Source organism: Apodemus sylvaticus, chromosome 4 (assembly GCF_947179515.1).
Source record: "Apodemus sylvaticus chromosome 4, mApoSyl1.1, whole genome shotgun sequence".
NCBI lineage: Eukaryota > Metazoa > Chordata > Mammalia > Rodentia > Muridae > Apodemus > Apodemus sylvaticus.
Window position 1 is genome coordinate 52,444,746 of NC_067475.1, and position 16,131 is coordinate 52,460,876.

Sequence of the window (16,131 nt, forward strand, 5' to 3'; positions counted from 1 at the left end):
CTTTCCATTAAGCATCAGACGTCTACGTAGACGAGGCAGCAGAAAGAAGCAAGGAGCCAGATGTGCTGGATGATTTCCAGACACAGCAGGGCAGATGCAAACACAAACTCACAGAGACAGTAACATTCTGAAAAGGACCACAAGTTCAAGCCTGAAGCTCAGTATGGAGCAGGGGGCACCAAGCAAGAAGTTATACTCTAACCAATGGACTATTTGCCTGTGATTGTTGCTGTGTTGTCAAAAATTGCTTTTCTTCAAGAAATTAACACTCTATAGACCACACAGCAGGGAAGGTCAAATTCTCAGGGAGTGGGCCACCCTAAACATGCCATTTGTTTGTTTCGCTTGAAGAAAGAGCAGGGCCATGAGCTTTAATGTGTCAGAAAAGAAGGAGAATCTGGGAGGAGATTGTGAAAAGAAATGAATATTATCAAAATATTACTATAGAAAATTTTCAAAGAATAGTAAAAACATTATTTAACAAAAATTGACTTTTCAAATAGTTACAAATATCTAACTTCTGCACCTCTGAATCTGGCTTTTTCCTCATACAAGTCCACAGAGCGAATAGGCCTGGCAATGTGTTTTCACACCATTTGCCTTCTTTACTCTCACAAAATACCAGATGATTACTAATAATTTCAATTAGCATATGTAAAGATGAAAACTAGCAATACTTTTTGTGGTCTAGCTTTCAAAACTCTAGCTTTATTTTATGTACATGTCTTCAGACTTTAAAAGTAAGATTAAGTGGTGATCATTCACTGTGAAAACAGAATATGGAGTTGGATTCATTTTGAAAGACATCTTATACTGTGGAGAATTAGGGCATGAGTACCATTTATGTTTAAAGCAAATAGGTGTTTAAAGACAAATATGCTGTTATTTAAACCTTGGAACTTCTACCTCCTTTCTATAAGTAAGGTGAAGTGGATGTTCTGGTGAGTAATGATATTTCAAAAATATTTCTGATATTGCAACTCCCTCACCACACTACCATGCTCATATAGATCTGCAATTATATATGATAGTCAGCATTCTTTATAACATGATATTTTGTAATATACATAATGTTATCTTTTAAAGGGGCAGCCAACATTTCTTCCACAACTTTGTAACATACTTTGTAACAAAATACAACACAATTCAACAGTTCACTGACTCAAAGAAAATTACATTTCAGTATTATTGTAGAGGCTAAAATAATAAAAATTTCAATAGACTTTTCTATATATATATTTTTACAGAACTAATTTTCAAAATTGTCTGTAATATTTTATATGTCAATTAAAATAATTAAAGGAATTTCATATATTTAATTATATAACATGAAGTATTGACACACATATGTTGTAGAATGATTAAGTTAAACCCATATTAATAAAATACATTTCCTAATGAAACCCAGTTTAATCATATAAGCATTTAAATATCTTTAATATCTTATGAATATTCACATCATGTCATTCTCATCACCTACAATTTTCTACAGTTCAATTATATATTCACAGTAAATATAAATAACTCTCTTATAAGAAACATGATATTTTTTTCTCCTTTGAATGGAATTAACTTTTGTGAACAAAATTGTACAATATTCCACATAGCAAAACTTAAAAATTAAATGAGCACACAAATACATCAAGAAGATAGAACTTTGTTTCCACTCTAATGTCTGCTTTCCATACCTACTTCATTCAGTGTATATGTACTTTTTTTTAAAATTTTCCCCTAGAAATTTATTGCTTTAACTTCTAATGTGTGAGGAGGATCACATGACCCATAGGTGGTTCCAGTGAAGAAAATGTATTTGCCTCCTGCCTTTTTGAAGTGTTCAGTTCGGTAGGGAAAACAGATTCAAAGATATAGCTGCCTCACAACAACCAGTTGTTATGGTGAAACATGCCTTATAAAAGCAGAAATGCAGAAGAAACTTTAAAATGGCTTATCTGGGACTGAAGAAAATACTTCTGAATTATGCTAATAAAGAAATCTAGGTCCCCACTCTTACAGCCGCTTCCCTTTTGAAAAGCCTGTGACTTCTGTAGATAAGCTCTCAAAAGCAAATGCTGGTTTTCAGAGGAAATTCATCTTAGAATCATCAGCTGTGCCACAGCCTCCAAATGGATGGTGGCGAATATTGAAATGTTATCTGACACCAGAGTAATCTAAACAGAATTATAATAGAATTACCTTCAATTAGAGAATCAAATTTCTCATGAACCGCTCTCACTTGGGGTCTGTGGAGACAATGGAATTTTCATTTCTGTTTGGCACAGTCTATGATCTTTGTTTGGATAAATGGTGTGTGGCATATAAATAAGATTCTCATTTCAAAACAGCCTTTGGGATTTGGAGTAAAGAAAAAATAAGAAAGAAAAACAGACTGAATAGACCTAGTGCTTTTGTGCTATTTCATAACAGATAATCATAATTCTCTACTTAGGGCAGTGTATACTGAACATATGAAAGTATTTGTGTCTTACTAGAAAAGCTCCGGAGTTATCATAGCCACACAGAGTAAACTTTGATATGGTAAAATGGATAGATTCTGTCTGTGACTTTACTAGACTTGGCTTCCCGCTACAACTTCCACATTTGTAGAATGAAATAACAAGATACATTCCTGAGAAGGAAATCCTAAGGAGACAATTTATATTTTTCGTCTTGCCTCCCACAGCTCAAAGACTTCAAAGTGGTATATTTCATTTGACTTCATTTTCCAGTATATCAAGGGAGAAATTCGTATTAGTGACAGACTGTTTCTCCAATCCCTTCTCTAATATATCCTAACCCAAATGTGAGTACAGGTATATACATTTTTGAAATATTAACCAATATGTTTTCACAGGTCCAAATACTTCTATTATAATCAAGAATATTATGTATATATGGAAAAGGAGGTCATAACATTTCTATATGAAAATATTGGCATTTAAAATTTTGCTTTAATTTAGATTTCATTAGGGAATAATTCTTGATTGTGATTGTTGGTACTGTAACCTCTGAAACTTGTGACATCACATAGGTGACAAAGCAGCCTACACATCTGTTGCCAAGACACTGGCTACCATATTCCCAATCCATTGGGCTCACCTTTACCTGTGACCACAACACTATCTGTATATATGAGGAACATCTCTCTCTTCTCTCTCTTCCTCTCTTCTCTTTTCACCACCACCTTTGCCTTTTCCCCTTTCAATAAACCTCACATGGAACTGTTTGGCCTGGTGTGGCCCTTCTGGAGCTACTGTCCACCAATCCAACAGTGTTGGTTACTTTTTAGCGGTCACCTTGATTTAATCTAGAATCACAACAGATGAGATTTTCAGTGATGGACTGTATAGACCACATTTGACTGTAGGCATACCCTTTGGAGGATTATCTTGTTTGTGTTAATTAACTAGGAAATACTCAGTGTAAAAAAGTCACACATTTCCAAGTTTAGTCCCTGACTATGTAAAAGAGGAAAAAGCAAAGAGACCATGAGCGAGTTCACATTTGTTCCCTTGCTCGTGACTCTAGTTACTGTATGACTGTTTTTAGGGTTCTCATCCTCTTAGCTCCTCCAAAATGGACTATAACTCTAACTGTGAACTAAAATATCCTATTCCTCTGCTAAATTGTGGTTTGTTTCAGTATATACCACAGTAGCAAAACTGAAACAAAATATTTATCTAGTCAATTGAAATAATCTAGCCTAAAAATATACAGAAACATGAATTAAAATAACTAAAGTAGCTGCTGGTATATCTCTCTAGAATGAATCTCCTCCTCTAGTGCTGTTGCTTTTTCTCTAAGTATTTACTGAAAGACCCTGAGCGCTTTCCTTGCCCTGTCCTTTCCCTGTCTGCCCAGATGTTTGCAACTTCACACAACACACACTCTATGACACTATGTTCAGTTTTACCACAGGATAAGGAGTAAGATAGCATGAGATGGAATCTAAAACTCCAAACAAAAGATAATCTTACCTACCTTGAAGCTGCTTACTCTTGTATTTATCATTGCTCTAGTAGCTAAAATACCCTTTTAAGAAACAGATCCAGAAAGCAGAGATGTCCGAATCACAGGATAGTCTGTGGGTCTAAATGATGAAGGAGAAGCCTTGTATTTGAGGTACTTGGTGGAACTTCAGGTGGCAGTAACACGGGCTAGGCATGTATAATCATTGCATAGCTGAAGAAGGAGCCACTGTGACACACCAGAACTGAGGTAATATTGGTGGTTTTGAATTAACATCTTCCTCTGCATCCTTCCCTTCAGTTTACCCATCTTTATGTGCCAGTGCAACAGCCCCCTACCCTTTTTTGTTTAACAAAGGAAGCAACGTTGTGTCTAAAAATAGATTAAAAATATTCACAATGGTTTGTAGTCCTTTTTAGCATACCATAAAGTCATTAGGGGTAGCATCACTCTTCACTTTTGTATCTTCATTGGCAAATAGTGCAAACGTAGTGATCACTGAAGTACACTTTGGCAAAGGTGATCAAAATAACTTAGGCCTGTTTAATGAGAAAATAACAGTGATGATAAACTTTAAGTTTTAAAAAGTCTCTAAAATTGAGGTAATGCTAAAAGGTTATATTTTAATAGCAATAATTTAAAAGGGAAAAGGGAGCAAACAAACTTAAATCCAAATTCCCAGTCTATACATAGACACAATGAAGAAGTAATTTTCCCTTCGCCTTATTGTTGAAGAAAACCCCGGATCAATATTATTATCCCCCAGTAAAATTTCACCACAGGCATCACCTCCCCAATGGACATGAAAAAAATACCAATGATATCTTGTCCTGTTCATGAGTCAACCTAAAACTTCAGTATAAATTATCTTCTAGTTTCCTGCTTGCCAGGAAAAATCTCTGTAAGAAATTTATAACTGTTTCTCAAACATGTTTCTGTGAGCAGACTACTTTCCTGGTAAATATTTGGCTGTCCCTTCTCAGGCTCTGACATCTCTATTGTCAGGCTCCAGAGATGTCCTTCATAAACTTCCCTTCACACAAATACTTTCTTTGAAGCAGCAAAAGAAAAGGTTTATTCCCATCAGGCTGGGTAAATAAGCAATAACACTTAAATCAGAGGTGCCAGAAGTTTTCAATCCTGCCTGAAAAATGTTTATATATGTTTCTTAATACATTAGGGAAATGTCTTATTGAGTCAGATATTTATTTCTTGAAAAGTGGCAGTTAAAAATAAAGTTTGAATACTTCTCATGAAGGTGGAAAAAGACAATCTATTTTTCAAGATATGTTAATGCATTATGTTTACTTTACAATGACTGTACAAACTTGAAATTATTGAATCAAAGTAAATAAACAAAATTTTATTTTTAATATGGATTTGAAAAATCATTAATCAGGCATATGCACAAATAATTACTTGATTATTTTTTATTTTATTCAAAGGCATGTCAAAATATTGGAATTCAAAAACCAGGGATACTCTGTGGGGACTAGTAAGTATAAAATGTTGGGTATATTTCTTCAAACTGAGAAACTTGAAAACTTAACTCCATTCACAGGACAGATAATGCTGTTTGCCCTAAAGATCACATAGCCTTATAATTGGATCTGAGGTAATGTTTCTAAAGAGAGAGAACTTGACTAAAGGAATAACTAATTTTATAAAATTGTGAAAATTATAATTAATTTCTACAAACACAGTGAATACCTTAAGGAAATAAAATAATTCAGATACAACAGGAGCCTTCATGAAGACTTAAATACCCACTTAATAAGAGGGAATTTGTGTCTTGCACTGTAATCCTTACCTGCTACTTATCGTTGGTGAGGTCACAGATCCTAGAAAAGAAGGTACTGCTGCCATTTTCCTAAGCCAATATAAGATTCAACTGCATCCTAACTATTTATTACTATCTCCATGGAAAGATACAGTTTTGACCCTCAATGAAGAGTATTTTTCCAGCAGTTAGAGATCATAGTAGAAATATACAACACAAATTACACAGACCAATAATTGAAGCATCTATAGAACCTCTATACCAAATGGTCAGAACATATCATTGGAAAGGGGATAGAGAGATAGTAAGAGCCATACAAAATAATATCTGTTATGATATAATATCTTCTCTATATAAAAGTAGTTGTACCCATGAGAGCATAATAATATGGTTGCCTAGACAAGACCTACCTAATGATGGCACCACTTGACTTCTGAATGTAGATGGAGAAAATCTCAAAACCTCCTACCCTAACTGAAGAACTATAGAAAATTAATGGATGCCGAGATTGGAAGAATAAGTATTTCCAGGGATGAGCTTACTGGGTCATCTAATCCCAAACATGCCCTAAGCAGATTTCCATGTGAACAATGATAAATGTAATCAGCAGGCTATATACATATATACATGCAAACGTATGCATATATGGTATGCATGTATGTATATGTATGTGTATATGATATATATGTATGTGTTTGTGTATGTATATGTGTACATATATGAAGTATATCCATATGATGCATATGTGTATTATATGTATATGTGTAGTATCTTAACTGTAAGAGATGCTCATGGGGCCTTCTCTCTCAGTTCAGAAATACTGACTCCTGACACACAGGAGGAGTTATTGTCTTTGGGTATGTACTTACTTTTATCTTCACCTGGCTCCTATGGAGAGTTTAAACATGTGATTTGTAGGAAAGAAAGCAAGTAGAGTGGGAGTTGAGAGTGATTAGAACATGCAGTATACATATATGAAAATGCCAAAAAAATATAAGCGATAAGAAAGTCATTGGTTAACCAAATGAAATAATAAAACCATTTAGAATACATTGTCTTCAAAAGGTGTGTAATAATTAAGCAATAAATTACACAATAAAAACCTCTACAACTTTAGGTTTCTTTTAAATTATATTTAGCATGAACTAATCCTGCTACTTTCAACTTTTCAGTATAATTCTTTTTCCTCTGCCATCTTAACTGTTATTTTTATGTTTATAGTCTCAGTATTAAGCCCTTAAATGTTTGTAATACAGTCAATATAGTCTCAAATGCAGTTTGTTATTTTTACTTCATTTGCATTATTTATATGAATACTATTATTTGACGAAATAAAGCTTATTAACATTTCTAATTCTCTCTTGTGCTTTCCCTTATCAGATCAGAAATAGCTGTTTACTCTAGGTTTAAGAAGATGTACACAGTTATACAGACCCATTTCATAAGAGTGTTTTTTATTTTTTTGGAACTACTAAGCATGACAGCCATTCGCTAGAATTTGACCCAGACTATTACATTATAGATTTACTGGAGATGTTACTTATCATTTTACACCAGTATCTACATATCCCATATGAAATGTTAGTTCCAAATTTCCCAGAACTTAAAAGAACACAAATGAGGTCAGTTTGAGAAGAAATTCATTTGAAAGATTTAACATAAAAACAACTGTGATTCCTCCATTCTGTCTCCAGCAAATGTCCTTGTTTCTAAATAATATACATTGTAGTCAATCGAGATGTTTGACTAATAACAAGTCCCATTAAAGGAGATAATATTGAAAATCTGACACTGAATAATCTTCTGGAAAAGAAACTTGCTACAAAATCAGAGAAACTTACCCAATTGACTAAATTAAGGCAATTGAAAGTTATAAACTCCAAGCATGAATGAGGAGAAATACAGAGTATGGGGGATCTGGGGGATTAGATAAGGACTTGAATAAAACTATGAGTGGTGTTGTAGAAATTTCTTGTTTTTAAAATGTTTTGTAAATTTTCTATTTTATTCTTGAAGTTATATAATTATATCATAGCTTTATACCTCTCATTGCTCTATTTGAAGCATCAATTAATATGATGCTACTATATTTCAAATTTCATTCCTAGATGTTCAGGGAGTTAATTCTAACTGTCATAGAAATTAGGAAATAATACATATTTCTGGGACAAATGTTATATGATCACTATCTCTCCTAGAAGAGGTGATTATTAGCATTCATCCTATACTGTGCTAATTTGAGGAGGGAATCATGTACCATTGCCTCCAATGAATATGTGTCTGTGAGCGTGCACTTACAGTAGTTGAGATTTCTCTTATTCAGCAACCACAGAAAGTATGATATATATTAACCAGAAGTAAATTGATATAATTATAGTTATTGAGTATACATAAAACAATTTAAAGGTAGTACAGAGAAAACTAAAGAAAGGATGAACCTTGAATCTAATTTAAAATCCTAAAATCTTAGGCCTGTTATATATGGAATGAAAAGAGGATATTTATGCCACCTGCTTCCTCACCTTGCTCACCTTCAGTTAAGGCAGCCATACTCTATGGATATAGTCTCTAAGTTTTTGAGCCTTGCCTATGAATTTCCAGAGTTATTAAGAAACTAACAGGCTAATGATATTTACACAATGGAGTACCATACAGCCATCAGAAACAATGAATTCATGAAATTCTTAGACAAATGGATGGATCTAGAGAACATCATACTAAGTGAGGCAATCCAGTCTCAAAAGATCAATAATGGTATGCAACTCATTGATAAGTGGATATTAGCCTAGAAACTTTGAATACCTAAGACATAATCCACATATTAATTGATGTTCAAGAGGAACACAGGAGTGGTCCCTAGTTCTGGAAAGACTCAGTGCAGCAGTATAGGGGAATACCAAAACAGGGAAGTGGGAAGGGTTAAATGGGGGAATAGGGGAAGGGAAGAGGGCTTATGGGACTTTCAGGGAGTGGGGAGCTAGAAAAGGGGAAATCATTTGAAATGTAAATAAAAATATATCTATCCTGGGTTTTTTGTTATTCCAGATAAATTTGAGAATTGCTTTTTCTAACTCTGTGAAGAACTGAGTTGGGATTTTGATGGGGATTGCACTGAATCTGTAGATTGCTTTTGGCAAGATGGCCATTTTAACTATATTAATCCTGCCAATCCACGAGCATGGCAGATTTTTCGATTTTCTGAGGTCTTCTTCGATTTCCTTCGTCAGAGACCTGAAGTTCTTGTTGTATAGATCTTTCACTTCTTTGGTTAGAGTCATACCAAGGTACTTTATATTGTTTGTGGCTATTGTGAAGGCTGTCATTTCCATAACTTCTTTATCAACCTGCTTATCCTTTGAGTATAGGAAGGTAACTGATTTGCTTGTGTTGATTTTATAACCTGCCACGTTGCTGAAGTTGTTTATCAGCTGTAGGAGTTCTCTGGTGGAGTTTTTTGGGTCACTTAAGTATACTATCATGTCTTCTGCAAATAGTGGTAATTTTACTTCTTCCTTTCCAATTTGTATCCCTTTGACCTCCTTATGTTGTCTAATTGCTCTAGCTAGAACTTCAAGTACTATATTGAAAAGATATGGAGAGAGAGGTCAGCCTTATCTAGTCTTTGATTTTAGGGGATTACTTCAAGTTTCTCTCCATTTACTTTGATGTTGGCTACCTGTTTGCTGTATATTGCTTTAATTATGTTTAGGTATGGGCCTTGAATTCCTGTTCTTTCCAAGACTTTTAGCATGAAAGGATGCTGAATTTTGTCAAATGCTTTTTCAGCATCTAATGAAATGATCATATGTTTTTTTTCTTTGAGTTTGTTTATGTAGTGGATTGCATTGATGGATTTCTGTATATTGAAACATCCCTGCATCACTGGGAAGAAGCCCACTTGATCATGGTAGATGATCGTTTTGCTAAAACTATTCTCTTCTCAACAGTAAAAGAACTTCTGGGGGTATTAGTATCCCAGACCTCAAGAAATACTACAGAGCAATCGTGTTAAAAACTGCATGGTATTGGCACAGGGACAGGCAAGTGGACAAATAGAATAGAATTGAAGACCCAAAAATGAATCCACACACCTATGGTCACTTGATCTTCGACAAAGGAGCTGAAAACATCCAGCGGAAAAAAGATAGCCTTTTCAACAAATGGTGCTGGCTCAACTGGAGGTCAGCATGCAGGAGAATGCTAATTGATCCCTTTTTATCTCCTTGTACTAAGCTCAACTCCACGTGGATCAAGGACCTCCACATAAAACCAGACACACCGAAACTAATAGAAAAGAAACTGGGATACATGCTCTACTATGTTCATAGCAGTCCTATTTATAATTGCCAGATGCTGGAAAGAACCCAGGTATCCCTCAACAGAAGAGTGGATGCAAAAAATGTGGTATATATACACAATGGAGTACTATTCAGCCATTAGAAACAATGAATTCATGAAATTCTTAGGCAAATGGATGGAGCTAGAGAACATCATACTAAGTGAGGTAACCCAGACTCAAAAGGTGAATCATGGTATGCACTCACTAATAAGTGGATATTAACCTAGAAAACTGGAATACCCAAAACATAATCCACACATCAAATGAGGTACAAGAAGAAAGGAGGAGTGGCCCCTGGTTCTGGAAAGACTCAGTGAAGCAGTATTAGGCAAAACCAGAACAGGGAAGTGGGAAGGGGTGGGTGGGAGGACAGGGGGAGAGAAGGGGCCTTACGGGACATTCGGGGAGTGGGGGGCTAGAAAAGGGGAAATCATTTGAAATGTAAATAAAAAATATATCAGAAAAAAAAAGAAAAGAAAAGAAACTGCAGAAAACCCTTGAGGACATAGGCACAGGGGGAAAGTTCCTGAACAGAACACCAATAGCTTATGCTCTAAGATCAAGAATTGACAAATGGGATCTCAAAAAATTACAAAGATTCTGTAAGGCAAAGGACATCGTCAAAAGGACAAAATGGCAACCAACAAGTTGGGAAAAGATCTTCATCAATCCTACATCCAATGGAGGGCTAACACCCAATATATACAAAGAACTCAAGATGTTAGACCCCAGGGAACCAAATAACCCTATTGAAAATGGGGTACAAACCTAAACAAAGAATTTTCGCGGGAAGAAATTCAGATGGCCAAGAAGCACCTTAAGAAATGCTCAACATTATTAGCCATTAGGGAAATGCAGATCAAAACAACCCTGAGATTTCACCTCACACCAGTCAGAATGGCTAGGGTTAAAAACTCAGGAGATAGCAGGTGTTGGCAAGGATGTGGAACAAGAGGAACACTCCTTCACTGCTGGTGGAATTGTAAGATGGTACAACCACTCTGGAAATCAGTCTGGCGGTTCCTAAGAAAACTGGACATGACACTTCCGGAGGACCTTGCTATACCTCTCTTGGATATACCCAGAGGATTCCCAAACATGCAATAAGGACACATGCTCCACTATGTTTGTAGCAGCCTTATTTATAATAGCCAGAAGCTGGAAAGAACCCAGATATCCCTCAATGGAGAAATGGATACAGAAAATGTGGTATATATATACAATGGAGTACTATTCAGCAATTAAAAACAATGAATTCATGAATTTTTTAGGCAAATGGATGGAACTGGAAAATATCCTAAGCGAGGTAATGCAATCACAAAAGAATACACATGGAATGCAGTCATTGATAAGTTGATATTAATTAGCGCTGAATCTCTGAAAACTGAAGATACAATTAGCATATCAAATGATTCCCATGAAGAAGGAAGAAGAGGGCCCTAATCCTGGAAAGGCTTGTTCCAGCATTGTAGGGGAGTATCAGGACAGAGAAAAGGGAGGGGGAAAGACAGGAGAATGGATGGAGAGAAGAGGACTTATGGGACATATGGAGAGGGGACTGGGAAAGGGGAAAGCTTTTAGAATGTAAACAAAGAATACAGAAAATAAATAAAAAAAGAAAAAAAGAAAAAATATATTGAATAATAATAAAAAAAAAAAAGAACCTAACTGGGCTGCCTTGTCTGGTCTCAGTGGGAGAGTGTGTTCTTAGTCCTGCAGTAACTTGAGCCATAGCAGGTTGGTACCCATATAGAGAGGTCCCCATTCTCTGAGGAAAAGGGAAGGGGATAATTAGAGCAGGGATATATGCAGTGTGATTTGGAGAAAAGGAGGGAGGGGGCTGAGATAGAGATCTGAAGTGAATGAATGAATGAATGAATGAACAAAAAAAACCCAACCTCATCTACAGAAGAAAGAGGAAGCAGCACTACTCACTAGCGCTCAATCTAGTACCTAAAGAATATTCAGCATCACCCCAAATGATCTGGTATTTAATCCAAAGCACCCCAAAATTCTCTTGGATTTGATTATTTTCCTTTCTAACTAACTAGGGGCAACAAGTTCCTGTCTAAATTTTAGTAGCTCTACTTTTCTTGGATAGGAAAACCTTTTTGTTCGTTTAACTTTTTATTGCTATCTGAGTGCTTCAGTGCTATCTGAGATCCAGTGCAGAACCGAACAAAAAAATCTTCAACAAATAAACTAGTCATTTATACTGCTATTCTAAGTGCTTTGTCCATGTGTGTCTTCTGCAAGATGTTTGGACAATAGATGACTTTTCTGATGTTCAGGCCAACTTAAGGCTCTCATGATTTTCAGCATAATTGGTTTATTTCTGGGAATAATCTTCTTTCATATTTAATTCTCATATGAGAGCTTACAGGATTCCTACTAAAAGAATTGCCCTTGCCTTCTTTTTGCTTTTGTGTGAAGTTATTTTATATATTTTATTTTCCTCTCTACCTGTGATCTTCACTAGAAACAGATGTCTGACTATTCTGGGAACATGTTTATGATGATTAATTAAAAATACATCTTGATGTAATTTTTTCTAAAATTAATTCAAATAGTCATCCTCTTGAAGCAATTTTATTTCAGTTGTTTAAATCCTCATTAGGATTTTATACATTATTTTCAATACTTTTAAAATTATGAGTGGAAAATATTCTAATAATTGTAGTCTGGATAACGTGTTAATCTTTTATTAAGGGACTTTTTCTAAGAAGATGTGACTAAGCATCCTTTCACCCATTACAGGGTACCAGCGTAGGAACAAAAAAAGACTTCACTATACTCTAATTTGGTGAACAGATGAGTTCTTTGGGGTTGCTTAGAGTAACATGGGTGACAAGAAGCCATCTACATCATCTAAAAGCTCACTCACTCCAGTATGGGGGGAGGATGTGGGCAAGGTGAATGCCTGAAGTTCTCTGCCTAATTTAAAGGGGATTCACCAGGATTTTTTCTTGGTAGTTGTTGTTTATGCAACCATGGGGAGGAACCCCTGGATCTTGTAAATGTCTGAGCTCAAAGAGTCCTCTAAGTTCAATGAACATCTTGAACTTCTAAATTTCTTCAACCTTCTCCCTCCGTGAGGCAATGTTTAAATTCAGAGGAAATAGTTACTTGCTGTCCACCCACCTCCTATGCTCTCTCAGCTTCGTCACAATGGTTTCTGGAGGGTTAGCGTAAGTAATATAGACATCTGATTATTTTCTTCAATTCATGGCTGAATACTGAGACATACATTACCATAAGAATCATTTATTCTCTTAGACTGTCTGCTTAGGAATCTCTATAGATAACACTGCTCACTGAGATGAAACAGCATTTCCTTCCAGGTCAAGCAGCAGCAATCTATGCATGTAAACATGCATGTTTTAAGGTAATTGGATAGAGGCATACAATCTCATTAACAAAATAATAGCAATTGCCTCCCCACTGAGGCTTAGCCATGGACTTTGGTCCTGATTGTACCTATAGCAGTCTTGCTTTAATTGAAATCCAGAGTAAATATTACTGAATGATTTTATAGGACATTATAAAGACTCTAATCCTAAATGGATTGTTTGTGACAGCCCTGTCCCCTTAACACAATACACAATACTTCCCAGCACCATGAAAGCCAGAATAGAGAGCGTCCAGGCAGTTAATCCACAGAATGATTTTTCCCTGCCATTTAACATTTTACTTCTTTCATATTAAAGTTTACCTATAGGAAGTATTATTTATAAATCACTCCGATTCACCCTTTTCTCATCACTATTCTAACTTTTGGGATCATGGGCAAACTTTCTTAGTATGGATCAAATCATCATCGTCTTTCACTTAACTCTTGCACTGTGAATGAAAAAACAGGGCAGCTCTCATTGTCATGCCCCGTTTTTCCACTTTGAATCAAATCAGAGACTAGTTAATAGAGAAGTGTCTACCTGTCTCTTTCCCACTGAAATTCTTTCTTTACACAGTTAAGATCTTTGCAGAAGGAAAGCTGAACCTCAACTGTAGGTTGTATTGTCCATGACAAAGGCCTCTCCATTACCTCCAAAGTCCTCTTACCACCCTTTGCATATGAGGAATATGTCTTCAAGGCTGTAATACAGTTTAGTGTGACATCCTTCTCTGTACTCATGTGGTTGGCTCTGCCCATCAAGAAGGTATATATATATATATATATATATATATATATATATATATATATATATATGCCTTTTCATTGAAAATGCAATAGCACAGCTAACCAATGATCCTCTGCTAATCCCACAAATATTCTGATTATACATGATTCAACCAGAACACATGTCTTAAAAAAACACTAATTTCAGGAAATATTCAATTTCCACTAAACTATGAAGGTATAGCATTCCATACCATATGGGGACACATATTTGCATTGCTCTGGGTGACATTCTACCCTTAGAGAGATAAACCTCAGCTACATATCTTATACATTTCAAGAGCCACGGACTGTACATAGCTTAAATGTTGTGTTGCATGACTATTGTTGGGACACATGAAAAGAAGAATTTACTCGTGACATGTAAGGCAATGATGACAAATGAAGAAATTACTAAAGTCAGGTTTAATAATCGCATGCGTTTATTTAAGTTACTTATAGGAATATGGTTGGCTTTTTAATTACAGCCACATGGATGACATGGAGATATTGTGTCATTGAAAATATCACTTCATCATAGGTGTCGAGTCAGGGAAATTGCTCGTCAACCTGATGGACACTCCAAGGGAAAGATTCTTTTTTCCCCCAGAAATTATTTACTGATTATTTGCTGTTAGAGAACAGCTTCAAGAGTCATAACTTTCTGATCTTTATGAGTCTTGAGATTTCATGAACTTCATGATACTTTAAATTTCCTTGTCTTTCTAGTTTTATTATACCACCATCCCCATCCTTAACAGAATATTTCCATTCTGAAAAATAGTTACATAGCATCATTCTCAAATATAACATATAAATCAAGGAAAAATATGTCTTTGTAAGAGTCTCAAAGAGTTCCAAACAACACATTAAAGCAAATAATGGTAGAGATATTCAGGAAAATGTATTCAATGTCAGCCCATGAGTAACTGAGAATTCTAAATGACATAGAAAATTAAAACTAAGGAGTTGATTTGCAATCTAAAATGTTCAAAAGGACAAATATTTGAAATTTATAAGTTCCAATTCAGATCCATTGAATTGCTACAATAATTGAAACCTAAAATAAATATATTCTTAGAGTAATAGTGAAATAGATGTAATAATTATTTGCAGTGCTACTAGTTCTGCCTTTCCAAAGCTTAAACTGAACCACTAAATTATATTTAAATTACATAAATTACCTAGCAGGAATAAATACAAATTTTCTGAATTTCTATAAATAAAGATGAAAAATAATTAGAAATACTAAGCTCAAAACACATAAACCTGAGGACATGAACTTGAAAGCATAAAAAGAAACATACCACAAATGAATTTAGCAGGGATTCCAGACACTTGGACATTTGCCTGTTTAGCATGTTCAAGTAGACAAAATAAGCAATACTGCTAATTTTGGCAAAGAATTTTAAAAGATGGATAATGTTAATGAAAATGATAAAAGCAAAACAAAATAAAAACAGAAATTATTGTCTGGAAACACTTATATGACAATCAGAAGGAACAGTGAATTAGACAAATGTGTCAAAAGGTATGTATGGTCTTCCTTCATATATCTTTATTCTATGTACTGGAAAATCTATATATGATTTTCATTAATATAGCAAAATATATTAGATTATTAGAACAGTGGTGTATATATTTGATTGATAGTGGGTATGTATACTGGCTCAAGCTCTAGTAGTAACTGTTATGAAGAAACATAAAAAGAGACTGAACATAGTACCAGAGAGGGGTTTATTGGCTGCACTAATTCTTACAATAATTTTCTCTCAGAGAACTAATTGATCCAGAGTTTAATGACAGAAAGCTTCTTTCCTTCAGAAGTAGCCCAAATGACCTAACAATTTCTCAATGGGATACATTTTTTTCAAGTTTCTATTAGTTTGG